The 16,859-nt window shown below is 46.2% G+C and overlaps 1 protein-coding gene across 3 annotated transcripts in view; it reads right to left on the bottom strand.

Moving 5' to 3' along the window:
• LOC133739947 (serine carboxypeptidase-like 18) overlaps positions 1-16,859 on the bottom strand; it is a 52,446-nt gene that overhangs the window by 35,083 nt on the left and 504 nt on the right. The window lies entirely within an intron of this gene.

The following is a 16,859-nucleotide window of genomic DNA, read 5'->3' as shown; positions in this document are numbered from 1 at the left end:
CCGCTGAGGTAATTTGGTTAAGAACGATCCCAAACTTGTATATTTGGTGCTTCCCCCCTTTTTGAGTTATGACTCTTTTCTCGTACAGGCCACTGCTGTCTTTGCTTGCAAACGCGATCGAGCTCAATTCGTTGAAGAGAGTTTTGAAGATGACGAACCTCTGGGAATGCGATTGGTAAACTCCGGCCCCGTCTTATCCTATTTAAATTTTAGAATCTGGGCAGGATCTTCACTATGTATCTTTTGACAGGTCCGTCAAAGGACCACTGATCCCTCTCGACTGAGCGAGGCTGGACCCTCAGCCACTGCAGAAGAGCCAATTCTCTCGCTAGTTCAAGCATCAACTAACCCCGTGGCACCTCTTCCATCTCCCACATCTACAGAGCATCTGCAAGGTCCTACCATTCTAATAACAATCTCTGATGACGACTCCTCGGAGCATGAAAGCGTGGAAAGCCACTCTGAGGTTTCTGACGCTTATGAGGAACTGATGACGACAGAGATTCTCGCGGTACTAGAGGTCCAAGAGGTGAATGAGGCGGGGCCTCTTCCTCTTGGTGACCACGTACCAGATATTGACCTGACAGCTCGAGAGGTAAGCCACTGTTGGCCAATGCTTTCCATTTCCCTTTAGATCCAACCCCGCTCTCTGACATTTCTGAACCTGACCAGGATTCTGTTTGTACCGAGGAGGTGGCTGAAGGGACAGACCAACCTGTTGAAGATGAAGAAACTGAGGAAGTTGTCCACCCTTTTGCATTGGTGGTTCGTGATCCTGTGGCGCCTCCGCCGCCTCCTCCTCCTCCCACCAGATTCGAGAGACTGATGAGGGTGTTAGAAGTAACTCCTCCTTCTGCTGTGGATGAGGCTAAGATGGTGCTTCACGAACATCTGGGTCCTCAGGTATTGGAGACTGACATCCTCCCGCGAGTCTTGGAAGCCCTAAGGTATCTTTGCCAGGAGAAGGCATTGACCCTGCAGCAATTTAGTGCCATTGACGATCTGCTGAATGAACTTGGTATGGCCCGCCGACGTCAACCGGCCGCGAACGCCCAGGCTCACGACACTCGAGAGGCTTTGAATAGCCTCTCTCGAGAAATGGACATCTCTCGCGGTATTTTAAATGAGCGAACCATCCGCCTGCGGGAACTACAAATCCAAAGGTCCGACTTCAAACTTCGGATCGAGGACCTCCATACCGGTTTAGCCTTTGTTGAAAATGCGATTGCTGCAGAAGAAGCCCAACTCGATGAACCTTTGGCTGCTTCTGAAGAAAAGGGCCGCAACCTGGCCCGTGTCAGAGAACGGGCCACTCAGGCCGAAGCTAGTGCTATTGCGGCGAACCTCCGCGTGGAGGAACTTTGCTTGAGATTGAGATTCGGTTTTGAAATTGAGCTTCATCCAAGGGTGGGGATTTGCCTGAAGTCCCTATAAATAGTTGTATTTCGGGAAGGGAATACTCACAACAACTTTTCTGAAATATTCAAGAAATGGCCTTTCAGTCCTTGCTTCTTTTTCTCCTTCTTCACAAATCTTCCCCTCATGAAATGACCTTTAGCCTCTAAATTTTAGGCTTTATGGCGTAATCTTAGGCAACCCCTTGTTTCGCCTTTCTGGAATCTTACAACAACTATGCCAGGCTTCAGATTGGTTTAGAAACGCGAGGGGGCTCCGAGTGTGGGATCCACGATCATGCAAGATCATTTTTGTTAGAATCCCACACGCGGAGCGAAACGGAGAAAGGGAGGAAGGCCACTCTGTGGTTCGTCTTTCCTCCTCTGTTTCCTTCCTTCTGGACCCGGCCCGTGTTGTGCCCTCCAGATGGAAGGGGCTTTGGTTCTCACCTCCTTCTCCCCCTTTCTCTTCTTGATAGAATCTTAGAGGGATGAGAAGGGATGGGCTCTTTGAAGGAATGGGTTCAAGCTACAGAATTGTTGTTCCTATACTTCACGTCCAACTAATGGTGGTTACCATGGCTAGAGGGGGTGCAGAGACTCAAGCTGATATTCGGTTCCTTCACTCTCTGCCCCTCCTGGAGATAATGGCGCGGCTCAACCCGACGTTGGATTCCATAGCTGCTTCCAATTGAGGGGGCTTGGAGGCTCCATTTTCTTTCACTGGAGTCTCCCCTTCTCATGGATAATGGTGTTGGCCAAGCCTATGTTGTATTCCTCTACCGCTTCCATGTAAAGGGGGCGCGGGGGCTCCGTTACTCCTCTTTTTCCTTCCCTGAAGTCTGCCCCTCCTTGGGATAATGGCGCGGCTCAACCCGACGTTGGATTCCATAGCTGCTTCCACTTGAGAAAAGATTCAAAAGATATCCGAGGATTCCTGTTTTGTATTTTAGCCACCTTTGGCTTTGTAATAAATGTAATGCTTTTGGCCGCAAAGCCACTTTATGAATACAATAATATTTTCTTATCCTGATATTCAAATATCCGTGAGAAGCCAATAATTGTGTCTCGCAAGGCCTCAAAAATATAGGCCCCCATAGTTGTATATTGAAAATAATATGAACTTTTAAAATATGCTCCGCGTCAAAAAGAGCCTCGCGGCGAGGGTTTTGAGAAAATGTGTATCTTTTGGATCCACTTGCTGGCTCCCAACTCAAAACTCTTGGTTTTATCTTCTTAATGAGTTTTTAACTTCGCATTAACTAGCTGTTGAAAACTCCACCTTGAGAAGATAATATTGAAAATGGAACAGTTACCTCCTCGAAAACCGTTCGGTTCCCCCACGCGCCAGTAATCCCTTCTTTTCCGAGATTTAAGGCATTAATCACTTGTTGAAAAACAACGGTCGTGAAAACATAATCTCGTGAATAGAACAGTTACCTCCTCGAAAACCGTTCGGTTAATTCCACAGTGAGAAGATAATATTGAAAATGAAACAGTTACTTCCTCGAAAACTGTTCGGTTCCCCCACGCGCCAATAATCCCTTCTTAATTACTCATCATCACCACTCTTCAATTCTCGCATTCTCTCAATCCATCACCAATGGAACCACAAACCCAGCAACCAACCGAGGATGGAGGAAGCAACAAAGCAGCCGGGAGTAGTGCTAACATGCTTCGCAGGAAGAGCAGTACTAGGTGGATTCCCACTACAGATCATATAAGAATCCTCAAGGAGCTTTTCTACAACAAGGGAGTTAGGTCCCCAACTATAGAGCAGATTCAGAGGATCTGTCTCCAGTTGAAATGGTACGGAAAGATCGAGTTCAAGAACGTCCATTATTGGTTCGTGAACCAAAGGGCTCGGGAGAAGCAGAAGAAGAGGTCCACTTCGGATGTTCATGTGCCCATGCAAAGATCAGGGCTTGTTGGTGATGACAATGTTACCGATTGGAAACATGAGGATCAGTATATTAACTTTGGATCTTCTGCACCTGCTTCTGCTTCTTCCGCTGGTGTGATGATTGCTTTTAACGGGCAGATGGGGAACTATGGCAGTTATGGATCTATGAACATGGAGAAGAGTGCTAGGGATTGTTCAATCTCAGCTGGAGGGGGAACTAGTTCTACTTTCTTTGACATGAATGTAGAACAAACTTTCATGGAACAAAGAGGAGAAGATCACCAGGAGATTGAAACCCTTTCACTGTTTCCCGTGCATGGTGAGGACATCTTTGGCAACATGAAGACTACTTCCGATGGAGTGGCGGTCACGGTGGTGGCTCTCACACTTCCCTTGAGCTCAGCCTTTCCTGCGAGGGCAAAGCTGGAAAAAGTTTCCGGAGTCGCTGACTCGGCTTAGTAGCTTCGCGAGTGTAGGAACACTTAGAATTGCCCCCTAAGAGTTGCATTTATGACTTTTAATTTTTTTTTTAATTTTTTTTTAATTTTTATTTATTATTATTTTTTTAAGCCATAATTTTGGAGATATAAACTTGTCATAGACAGTTGAAAGGGCATCCTAAGACTCAATGCAAAACAAAAACAAGAACAACACATAAAGTGATGCAACATACAAGAAAAAACGTTTTGGACTTAGGGATATTTCTCTTCTCCTTTTGGTAACTCCTTTGGAACATGACCAGGTGAAGAGAGGAACGATTTTGGCGGAGCTCAGCTCACTTGATTGACAGGGGACGAGACCCTTTGTCAGCACTTCTCGTATCCAAACTAGACCTTAGACATCACATCCCATTGGATGCGCCTACGATGAAGAAGATATTTACCGAAAATTCATTTTGACTCTAATAATAAACAAACAACCAATGAAATAAAGAACAAAGATAAACAAAAACCGAAATATGAATATAAAACCTAAAACAAAGTTAACGAAATTTTTTTTTTATTTTATTTTTAGGCTAAATGGGCTTAGTATTGTATAGTGTTGCCCCCCTAGTGTTGCTAGGCATAGCGAAGAAATGATTATGGGCCTCAAAAACAGGCCTTCATGAATGGGCTTTGCGAGTGTAGGAACACTAGAATTGTCCCCCATGTCTTATGCGAATAAACTGTCTACGACTCCTCCGAGTCCCAGACATTGGGAAAGTATTTCTTCAAGTATCTCCCATTGATAGGGTTATGATGGACATCTCCATCCAGGTCCTTGAGATGAAAAGCTCATTTCTCTAAGATTTTATAGATGATGTATGGGCCTTCCCATCTTGGAGTCCATTTGCCGCGACCATCTAATTTTTCGCTAAGCGGGAGAACTGCTTTCCAAACCAACTCTCCTTCGCTGTAACTCCTTCCCCGCTTCCGCTTGTCATAGGCGCGAGCGACTCGTTGCTTTTCCATGACCAAATTATCTAAAGCCTCCAAGCGCTTTTCGCTAAGGTCTTCATGTTTCTGCCACATAGCCTAAACGTAGTCTTCTCCAATGAGATGATGTTGCTCTTGAACTCGTAATGATTGGACGTTGACTTCCAATGGCAGGAATGCATCATGGCCAAACATCAAAGCATAAGGTGTTGTCGCGGTGGGATTCCGCTTAGAGGTGCGGTAGGCCCAAAGAGTTTCATAAAGTGTCTCATGCCACTGTCGTGGATTAGCTTCCAACATTTTCTTCAGCAAATTGATAATGATCTTGTTGCTGGCCTCCGTTTGACCGTTAGACTGAGCATAATATGGACTGGAATGGATGAACTGTATTCCCCATTCTCTTGTCAGTTTATCAACTTCACCACCCATGAAAGCTGCCCCCCGGTCCGAAACAAAAACTTCTGGGATCCCAAATCTGCAGATGATGTTTCTGAATAGGAATTGTCGCAACGTGCCACCAGATGCTTCCTTCAAAAGTTCTGCTTCAACCCACTTTGTAAAGAAATCAGTCGCGACGATGATGAACTTGTGTTGAAGTGATGAATGTGGGTGAATCATCCCAATTAAATCCAGCGCCCATCCTCTTGCGGGCCAAGGCTGTATAATGGGCTACATTGGAATATTAGGAACATGCTGGACCGGCCCATAAGCTTGGCAGTCCAAACAACCTTTAGCGAACGCGATACAATCCTTCAAGATACTGGGCCAAAAATATCCATGTCGTCTGAGCAACCACCGTATCTTTGGACCTGCTTGGTGAGCGCCACAAATGCCAGAATGCACTTCGCACATGAGTTGTTTCGCTTCGCGGCCATACACACATCTGAAATCCACGCTATCTTCTCCTCGTCTGCGAAGTTCATCACCTCTGAGGAAGTAGTTGAGGGCAAGATAGCGAATCCTTCTATCCGTGGTCTGATCAGGATGCTTGAGATAATTGATCAAAGGGATGCGCCTATCCACGTCAATGGATTTCCAGGGTCGCGACTGAGGTATTGTCTGGAGGATCTCTTCTCGTCATCCATGAAGGAAGCGTGCAACGCTCGACTTTAAGGATTCTCTCCGCACGTACGCCATATCTCAATGTTACCCCTGTTGCCAGCTGGGCCAACTAGTTTGCGGCAAAATTTCGCTCGCGAGGAATGTGCTCAAGATGTACGTTATCAAATTGGTCCAACAATTCTAATGTCCTGTTCCAATAAGGGACCAACGTGAAGCTATTGCATCTGAACTCATTGCACAACTGATTAATAACCAAGAGAGAATCGCCAAGTATTTGTACATCTCTGATTCCCATTTCCAGCAATACTTCTAGGCCTATGATTAAGGCCTTATGTGAGCCCCGGAAAAAATGTATCGAGCTTAATGGAGATCGTACACGAAGTTATTCAACGATCTCGATAAATATTAAGATGCTCGAGGAAATTTTCAGAAATTTTCATAAAGTGAAATCCTCAATTTAGGAGTTGGATGATAAAGTACACGACACCACGAGTTCGTGGAAATTTTCGGGGAATTTTCTGGACACCCGAGCTATTTATAGCGATTTTCCGAAGTTGTGGAATTTTAGAAAATAAATTAAAGAAATAGGATTTTCTGCGGTGCAATCCTGGCCGTTGATCTATCCACCGCTTCATCCTGGCCCTTGATTACAATTTTGGTTGAGGTATATAAAGCTCTTGATCAGATCAAGGACAGAGATTGAATCAGAAAACACGAGAGAGAGAGAGAAGGATCGAGAGAGAAGCTCGAAGCTTCTGACCCGAAGGGAGAGCGCCGACCCGGAAGAGAAACCCGACCGGAAATCTCACCTCCGGCCACCGTTGGCCGAGAAATTTATGTCTATCGCCTCGTCTCGTCGTCGCCGTCACGCCTATGGTCTTCGATTGCCCATGCACCGGACGAGGAGGGAGAAACGTCAGTGAGAAGGTCTGAGTCTCTCCGGCGAGTTCTGCAATTTCCGGCCACCGTCGGAGCTGCAAGTGGTATGAAAAACTATCCCCTCGTCATGCTCTACACGTTTGTATGCTTAGTTTTCGAATTCGATTGTGTTCTGATGAAGTTATGTTCTTGGGTGAGTCGGCCTTCGTTGGAGTTGCAGAGCACGGCGGCGATTCTGGAGTTTTTGTGCTTGTTTTTGAAGTTGGTTCTCGTCCTAAAAATCAAAAAGTGATGCTCTGGTCCTTGCTGCACTTCGGACTAAATGAGAGAACTGGGATATACCCTGCTCGAAGTTCACCGAGCACAGGGGCTGCAAGTTCATGATTTCTCATGATTTCTATTAGCTCAAATCGAGCTACTTTGATTATCAAAGGTAAATTCAAGTTCTTGGAAGGAAACTATACTTCTTGTGAATTAATGCTGATTGCTTGGATGCAAGTTGAATCGGATATGTGATATAGAAATTGGTTTATCCTTATGGTGTTTGGCTAGAGAATCAACGGAATTATAGATTTTGAAATTGGTTGCATTGTTGATTTGATATTGTGAGCGTGTGTGTGAGGTTTTTGTGAAATATTGATTGCTGGTCATGAATGAGTTAGTGGTATGGGTTGTTATATTTGAACTGTGGCTATTGTTACTTGAGGGGTAACAATACAACAATTATGAACCGGTGGTGGAATGGATTGTGATTATCGTTTGTTTTTCTGTTCGAGTGGCTAACGTGGTGGATGGCTATTGTTGATGAAATTGGCTAGGAATAAATATTTCGTTGGAAGATATTGGTTGTACGTGGTGGTGAAAAGTTTGAAAAATAATGGTCAAATTGGTCAAACTAAGAAATGTTGGTCAATCCTGGTCAAACCAGGAAAAAATAGTCATACGATTTATTAATCGTCGAGATTTTAATTACTAGTTCAATGAGATATTAACTATCAAAATGTCGGAACTTAGGACTCCAGTTACCCGAGGAACGGAACGGAAGGTTCGCGACTCTCGGAGTACGTGAGAGAAAGCATCGGAATCCAGGTAGGGGATTCAGGACTCTCTTCGGTTATTGAATTTCATATATACATTGTTATTAAAGTGATGCATGTTAAGTGGTACGGTTTGGTTAAGTTCAAATGCAACGCATACTAACCAAATCGTGAGAAAATGTGTGATGGCTTGAGAGCGAAGGGTGGCTCTGACTTCCTTGGGTTCGATCCCCAAAACCTCCGGAGGGTTAGTTACACCGGTCGGACGGTGAGCGATCGCAATGACGACCCGATCCGTGTGTGTAGCTAGGTAGCGGACGCTCTCGCTACGCTTACCTGGTGATAAAGTAAATTGAGGTAAGGTCGTGTAGTGGGTCTATGGGACCGGCCATCTGGTAAGATTAAGCGCGCGTATTCAATTTAGTATCATGCATCGATTTTCGAGTCAAAAAGTATTTTTATAAAGTTTGTCGTTCTTTTAAATACTTGGTTTAAGCATGTTTTCATACTGGGCAGCCCAAATATTTGTTTATTGGTTTTAAGTCTAGTTGAGGTAGAGTTCCTGTTGAGCAGCGAGGACGAAAGCTCACCCCCTACAACAGTATGGATGCAGGTACTGTGCACTGGTGACGGGACAATGACGGACCGAGCTGGGTGTGCGGAACAAGTTTGGTAAACCGCCTTCTGGGCTTTATTCTGCTTTCTATTTCTCGAACTTTGTGTCCCGGAATTCTTGGGTCAAACGTAGTTAAATTCCTAGTCCTTAAATCTTGTGCCTCCTGAGTGAGCATGAGTCTGGACGAACAAATTGAACTTAGCGTTCAAGGATTTTCACCTCAAAAATATTGGTAGCTTCCGTTGTGTTTTACGAAAAGTTTTTCAAACAAAATGCCTAGCGGTCCTCTAGAATGTAAACTGAGTGTTTGGTTTATGTTTTAGAGACTCGCGGCACTGTAACGTGCTTAAGCTGGTGAGGTGCGGCTTGGGGCGTTACACCTTATATTCTGCCTGGTTGTTGGTACATTGAAACTCCAACTGGAATGAGTACGAAAAGTGATCTCCAGCCGGATTCTCCAGTGCAATTTCTGCTCCTGCTAGCGTATCCGTTCTTGACCCGTCAAAATATAACACCCAGGGCTCGAGTGAGACTGTGGCTTGATACAGCGCAGCGTACTCTAGTAAGCACGCCAAATCTGGGCGATCTAAAGTTGTGGCAGCGACCTCTAAATCTCTAACCGCGGGGACATCCAGCATAGGGTGGTGTGCCAGAAAATCCGCGATGGCTTGCCCCTTTACTGCTTTCTGTGGGACGTACTGTAGTGAGAATTCTGATAAGGCGAGCACCCACTTGCCAATACGGCCTCTCAGGATAGGTCGCGATAGCATATACTTGACTAGATCGGTTTGAGCAATGATGCAAGTAGTAAAGGACAACATGTAATGCCGCAACTTGCATGCTGAGAAGTATAATGTAAGACACAGCTTTTCCATTGGAGTGTACCTTGTTTCGCAATTTGTGAGTGTCCTACTGAGGTAAAAGATGGCATGTTCGACACCCTCTTCATCATCCTGAGCGAGGAGGCTTCCAATGGAAGCCTCAGCTGCTGAAACATACAACTTTAATGGAAATCCAGCTCTGGGAGGAACAAGCACTGGTGGGCTCGCCAGATAGGCCTTGATTTTGTCGAAAGCCTCTTGATGTTTAGGTTCCCACACAAACTCGTTCTGTCCTTGCAACTTCAGCAGTGGGGAGAATGGCTGGATTTTGCCCGCAGAGTTAGAAATGAATCGTCGCAAAAAGTTGATCTTACCCAGTAGTCGCTGTAATTCTTTCTTCGTTCGCGGGGGAGATGCGTTGATGACCGCGTTTGCCTTATCCTCAGGGACCTCAATGCCCATTTGATGGACAATGAATCCCAGGAAATCGCCTGCCTGAACTCCAAAAACGCACTTGGCGGGATTCATCTTGAGCTTGTGTAGCCGCATGTGCTCAAAAACTTTTCTGAGATCCGTGAAGTGATCTCCACTCTTCTTAGACTTCACGACGACGTCATCAATGTAAACCTCTAAGATCTTCCCAAGTATGTAATGGAAGATCAGGTTCATGGCTCTCTGATATGTTGCTCCGGCATTCTTCAGTCCAAAAGGCACGACCACATATTCAAAAACTCCCGTGAACCCAGGGCAGCGGAATGCGGTCTTGTGTCTATCTTCTTCCGCGATCGGAATCTGGTGATATCCCGCTGTGTCGTCCATGAAAGACAACAGTTCGTGCCCTGCAACTGCGTCTACCAACATGTCTGCAACAGGCATGGGGTAGACGTCTTTAGGTGTAGCCAAATTAAGATCTCTGTAATCCACGCAGATCCTCATCTTGCCATTCTTCTTGCGAACAGGCACTATATTGGACAGCCACTGATTGTACTTGGCTACCCTGATAATGCCCGACTTGTGCATCTTTTCGACTTCCTCTTTGACCAGAACTTGGGTCTCCGAGTTCATTCTTCGCGGCTCTTGGTTCAAAGGCCTCATATCAGGCAGCGTTGGTAGTTGGTGGCATACCAAGTCTGGTGATAGGCCTGGCATGTCCTCGTATTTTTCCGCGAAGCAGTCCTTGAATTCCAGCAATAATTCGACGAGCCTCTGTTTCTCGCTAGGCTCTAAGTAAGTGCTGATAGCCACTTCTATAGGCTCATCAGTTGTTCCCAGATTGACCTTTTCAGTAGGGTCCCTAACCTTCGGAGGTGTGTCATCCAATGCCGCTGGAGCAAGCTGAATCTCTTCTTCCTCCTCTTCTTGGTCCGTGAACTCTTCATTAACAATTTCTAAGGTCGCAACTCGATCATAGGCCTCTTTTTCCACCATGTATGAGGATAGCCTCTCGTACAAGAAATGGAAGGCCTCTACCTCTTCCTCCATGAGTTCGTGATCCATTAATTAACACTTGGAGATGGCACCGCATATCCAGGCCTTTCGAGGTCGTTTTTTGCGACCGCGAGCCCCCATTGTGCCAATGTAGAGGTCGTCACCCCTGTGGGGCAGCCCTTATCATCAATACCAACGACTTGTAAAGGAGAGAATGGTTCTAGGTAATACCTTGCGTCCACGTAGCTGGCGGACACCGAAAAAGGTCGCGGGTCTGCTTTAACAATTTCCGCCTTGTCCGCGACTCTGTCCCATATGATCAGCTCCTGATGAAGGGTGGATGGGACACAATAACTCCTGTGGATCCAGTCGCGGCCCAGAATTGCACTATATGCCGCATAGCAATCTGTAACAAAGAAAGCGTAAACCCCTTCTGTTGGACCCACCTTGACTCGTAGGAAAATCAAACCCAATGTTTTGGTCACAGTCCCCGCGAAGTTCTTTAGCGTAAGGCACGTGGATTGGATCTTCTCTTTCTTGATCCCTAGCAGATGCATGGTTTTGGTAGTAATGACATTCACAGCCGCGCCGGTATCAACCATTATCTTGCTAACCTTAGTCCCATTAATTTCTGCTGTGATATACAAAAGTCGCATGTGTTGCACCATGGCGGGTATGGGTCTTGTGAAGCTCATGAAGAAACCCTTGCTGTTAGCATCTTCAGTCTCAAGGAACACTGCTTCTTTCACCTGCGTTGTTGCGGCTGAAGTGATCTGCAACTGCTGTTCTCCAATCGCTTCAGCTTCTACTCATTCCTGCGCAGCGACTGGTAAGGCATACTTAGCAGGGAGCACATAAACCATATTGCAAGAGGTATCCACCATTTCTGTTTCGTCCATGTCATCATCAAGATTGAGCTTGGGTTCATCTGCTGGGATATCGGCGTTGAACCGTTTAACCATGAAAGCAACCAATGATTCCTCTGTGGGGATCACCGCCTTGGCTTGTTCGTGCTCCTGTACCATGGGAACCTGGTTCAGTGACTCTAAAATTTGTTTTGCCGCTGGCACTTCCTCTGGGAGAGCGACCACCAAGCTTTGAACTTTCTGCACAATTGCGGACCGATTGTCTTTGCCCCCCAGCCTGTCAAAGATGGAAGGCTCGCTATTTCTTCCTTCGCGAGATACTCTCCTCCAAACATTGACTTTATGAGCTGGCGGCGGTTCTTGCCTTGCGGGAACTAGGGACTTCTCCTGAGCGCTGCTCTTGGGGGCACGTGGCTTTTGCTCTTTGTGCGATACTTTGGGCTGCTGTTTCTGAACTTGCGGGGAAACGAATCTCTTGGAGGCCAGTGCCTCCAATTGTCTCTGATACTCTTATGGAGGTTTCAGTAATTGCGATGGTTTGATCAGTCCTTGATCTAGTGCTTCCAAGGTTCGCTTTGCTTCTCCAAACCTCCACTGGAGTTTTCTCTTCCTTGAAGAGCTCATCTCCACCGCCTTGCCCTTCTTCTGTGTATACCATCTCCCTTCTTTGATGGAGGACGTCGACACCGGCGGAATGTAAGGTCTGGTAAAAACCCCTTGCCGCTTATCTGCTTGCCCTTCTTCCCTCGCGGTCTTCAACTTTTTGAATAAGTTTGAGTCCCTTGGAGAAGGAGTTTCTGAACCACTGTGTACTCTTGGGCTGCATGGTTGGAAGTTTCTAGAGGATGATACTAACCGTATTGGTGGCAGAGATCCAAAGCGGACAGTCTAGGATGTTTCCTCTTGCAGGGCTTGAGTGTCACATTCTTCCTTGCACCGCGAGCATAGGACGATGGGTAAACGAGTCTTGGATTCCCGCTTCACGACTTTGTCTCCAGCCCTTTTCAAATCCTTAGCCGCGTGGTCTAGACTTTGATTCTGCTGATCTTTTTCACCCCATGCCACGTCCACCATGTTGATGCCGGTATCTGGGAAGGGATCTAGGTCCACCAACGTTGCTGCTGTTGTCCGCGCCTCTACTTGCAAACTACATTTATTTAACCAGATTTGGATCTGATCCTTCAGCTTAACACAATCGGCTGTATTATAATTCCACATATTATGGAGTTTGCAGTATTTCTTCCCCCTTAGCTGCTCTAGTTTGGGAAATGGGCCGAAGTCGGTTTTCACCATCTTCGCGGCGATCATTTCATCCAAGATTTCATGCGCTTTGTTCGCGTCGTAAGTATAACTTGCGAACTCTGGTTTGGTGAAAACCACCGAGTTGAGCTTCACCGGCTCTTTGCACAGCTTCAGTTGCTTTAGCGTTGAAGCCTTTTTCCCGGTGAGTTCCAGGCAGCTATCTCGTCTTCTTCAGACTCATCAACCTCTGCTGTACTAGATTCCTCACTCTTGTAGTAAGGATCAAAGGAACTGGATTGATGGCTGAGCGCAGCCAGTGTTCGGCGTTTCCCTGGGATGTATGTCCCCTTCGAGGCATTTTTCATAGCGTCCATCTCCCTGAGCAAGTGCTCGAAACTTCCTACTTCTGTGATCAGTTCCCCTATGGAATTGAACATGCTTCCATGCTGTTTTTTGCGTTGGCTGGGCTCTAAGCCTTTGATTGCCAACTTCACCAGTTCTTTCTCCGGCAGAATCACGTTCAACTTTCCTTTCTGGATCTGAAAGCGCTGAAGGTACATGACAGCGGATTCAGTTGGCTGCTGAGCCATCTGAGTGAGTGAAGCCAGATCTACTTCCGGCTCGGTAGTCCCGAAGGTTTCCTTGAACAGCTTCTCCATTGCGGGCCAACTCGCAACTGATCCCGGTTGCAGCTTAGTGAACCAGGTGAAGGCAGACCCTGATAAAGAAGTAGCGAAGATGTTACACTTCAGATTGTCGTCGTTCTGGTACTGGCCACACTGTACTCGAAACCTAACCAAATGGGCCGCGGCATTTTCGACTTCCTCTCCCGAGAAAGTAGAGAACGTAATGTTCTTATATCCCCTAGGATAAGGTGTCTGTGTAATATGCGGTGGGAAGGGCCCCTGGTAGGCCTCCTCCAGGTTAGGTCTCTAGTTCACGGCCCTGATCATTGCTTCTACCTCCTCTCTCCTTATATATCTTGGATCAGGAAGAGGTGGGTGAACCACTGTATCATCAACTGGTCAGATCAGCAGTGGCGCCTGTGAAGCCTGATTAACCAAACATATGCCGCCTCCATGGGTCATTTTGTGTCGGGTTAACATCTGCGACGTAAAACCCACAGCTGGCGTCACCTTTGTGGTTGCGGTGACCTTCGCCGGACTTTCAACCCAGTCGGTACCATAATGGTTTGCTGGAGGTGGATCGTGGGGCACGTATTCAACTCCGTCGCTGTCATATTGGGGAAACAGGCTATGATCAACAAAGGCCCCTTCATTGATTGTCAAAGTCCTGGTCCCTTGTGTGACTGATGACGCGGCGCTGTTCTTCCCACCCGTTGCCAGAGTAATCTCTTTACCTCTGACTGATGCGGCAATAGCGGATGTGGCTGTACTGCCGCCGCTTGCTTTTTTCGAGCATTTGGTGGTATGTACTTGCCAGATATGGGAGACTGACCTAGAGAGCCTAGAATGGCACTAGGATCTCCCAGTGTTTTATGTAGAACCTCTCTGGCCTGATCGAGGTCAGCCTTCTGCATGGCCACCTGGGTCGCGACGTTGGATCCTTCTTTGCGAATCGTCGTGACTTCTAAAACGATGTGTTTGCTTGCGACCAACAGCTCTTCGTGGTTCTTCTGCATTTTTTGGTTCATGCCATCCAATTGCCCTTGTGTTTGTTGTGCCCCTAGCTCAAGCCTCTTGACCGAGATCGTGAACTCATCAAGCCGTCGACGGTCCTCCGCAAAGGCTTTTTCCATCTTCTCATTGTATGCAGCAGAATTCTGTTGAAGGATATTAAGCCGCTCTTCTATGGTCGCATTTTCTGGAACGAGAATAGGCACAAAGTCAATAGTTGTAACTGTGCTCGCGGCTACCTGGGTGATGCTAGAAGTATCGACAGCCTGATTAGGCTGGGCGGCGGGAACGTTCTCGCCTTCAGTAATAGGATGTTGATTTCCTCCTCGTTCAGTTGACATCTCTGTCGATGGAGGGTGGGGAGAAAATCTTTGGATTACTTGTTCTTCAAAAAGACCACGACAGTCTGCACGCGAGTGCGGTCTGTACCTGGAGGTCTTATGTTTCGGGCAGTTAATGTAAACCTTTTGATAAGGGTTTGCGCTTGACTTCCCAATGGCTTCTGGAAGTCTGAATTGAAAGTAGCTGAATTCAATAAGACACTGTGAATCAAGGTTTAGACGTGCGGCCCAAGTATAGTTGCCTAGACACAAACTTTCTTTCAAATCCTTTAGGCAACCTTACTGAAATGGCCAGGTGGGGGAGGGCGAACAAAAGAGGCAGAATCCATTTTGACATGAACTACTCCCACATAGTGGTTTAGGCCCATTTGTACGCACTTCTGGATTCAATAACCTGTTATGAATGTTGTCCCCTTTCTAGACACCATTTCACATAGGCTATACTTACTAAGATGAGAAAGATCATAAGTGTGAAGACAGTTCAACAAGTGTTAATAAAAACCACCCTTAACCTTAAGGGACCTGAACTAGGCACCAATAAGGAGTTTAGGTCAATATTAACAAAAGGGACTTCACCTATTCCGTTATGATTCACAACCCCTTACTAACCTCAACTTCTTAATAGTGGTGTGATTTACAGTTCACAGTATGTCCCACTGGGCGTGCCAAAATATTTGGCTCCAATTTTGCTGCAGCTGGTCAACAGTCTCTTTTCTTGCGCGGGCGTGACAGCACCATTCGGGTGCGGTCGTCGGGGGTGTCCCTTGACCTGACTTCTTTCAAGCGATTGTGGACGAGGAGAGCACCAACCTCGTCGTGGGATTCTTTGTGCCTCGTGGCGAGGACTTTTGCTGAGTTTCTTCAAAATCACAATCGATACTCGATGTTGTAGATCGAGCAGAGCGAGAACTACTAGGAAGTGAGGAGAACTTGCTAAAGCGTGACTTTAGCTTGGCTGGAAGGTTTGGTGGCACTAACAATCGGCTCGTGAGGAGACTAGAACTGGAGTGTGACTACCGGTAAGAGAAGGAGAGGGTTGCTCTAGAGAGGCTTGGATAATCTTAGAGATTGTTGTTGTGAATTGTGTGGTGATCGAAGTGTTTCATTGTAACCTCTATTTATAGGCTACCATGTCAAAGTGTTTATTCTTAAACAAATGATAGTAGAGATAAGGAATGATGAGTTTTGGAGATAAGGAAGCATAATTGGAGATAAGGAATGATGAATTTCGGAGATAAGGAGATAAAGAAGCATAATTGGAGATAAGGAATGATGAATTTTGGAGATAAGGAAGCACTTTCGGCTCCTTTATTCCTTCAATTATATCTCCATCAAGAATTCAGATTTTGACCGTGACTTCTTCATAACAAATGTTCCACTATGAGTGTAGATCATCCTGGTAAAATTTCCGAGCTTTTGGTATAGTGGTTGGGCCGGAAACGCTGCTGGACCTCTTACAGGTCCAGTTTTCCAGTTTTGCTTCTGCAGAAAATTGGACTGATTGTTTGAAGGCCTTCCACTCAAAAATAGCTCTGGCACTCTTCATAAGAAATGATCCTTGGGCTTTCTAGATTTAATCTAGAAAGTTTTAGCTGATTTGGATTTCGTTTGGTTAGTCTGCCGTCCCTCCTTCCTTGTTTAGCTCGGTTTCTCCTAGCCGAAGTAGGAAAATGTGCTAAAGTTGACTTTTCATGCTTCCATGCTTCCATAGTAGGCTTTATTTAGCCTCTAAATATATATATTTCGAACTTGTCGACAATATATAGCTTGAGCCACTGACATTGGCTCAATTTCTCCAAGACGCGCCTTGTCAGGCCAAAATGCTCATTTTGGGTCCAAACATCTTCTGTGCCATAAGAGGCTGAGGAAGACGATGAAGAGCACAACTCCGCCACCATCGAACTCTCTAATGGCGGAACCCAGAAAGATCTTTCTTTGAGGAGTTAAACGGCACTGTTTTACAAGCATAAGTTGTGAGGATTGATGGGATTTCGCTGGGATTTGAGGAGAAGGAATTGGGGTTTTGGGCAACCAGAAGGTTGTGAGAGACGCCATGAATGAAGAAGCAAGGGCATCCAGGCAAAATTCGATGGGTTATTGCATTGATCAGAGCAACAACTTGCCTGATTAGCCCAACATTCGTGAACTAGAACCATCACAGAACCACTGAACTACATGTAAATCTAGACCTGCTGTGTATGGTACTGATCCACGATTA

This window comes from Rosa rugosa, chromosome 3 (assembly GCF_958449725.1).
Source record: "Rosa rugosa chromosome 3, drRosRugo1.1, whole genome shotgun sequence".
Lineage (NCBI taxonomy): Eukaryota > Viridiplantae > Streptophyta > Magnoliopsida > Rosales > Rosaceae > Rosa > Rosa rugosa.
Note: the sequence above shows the minus strand (reverse complement) of the source record. Positions and strands in the feature narration are given on the sequence as shown.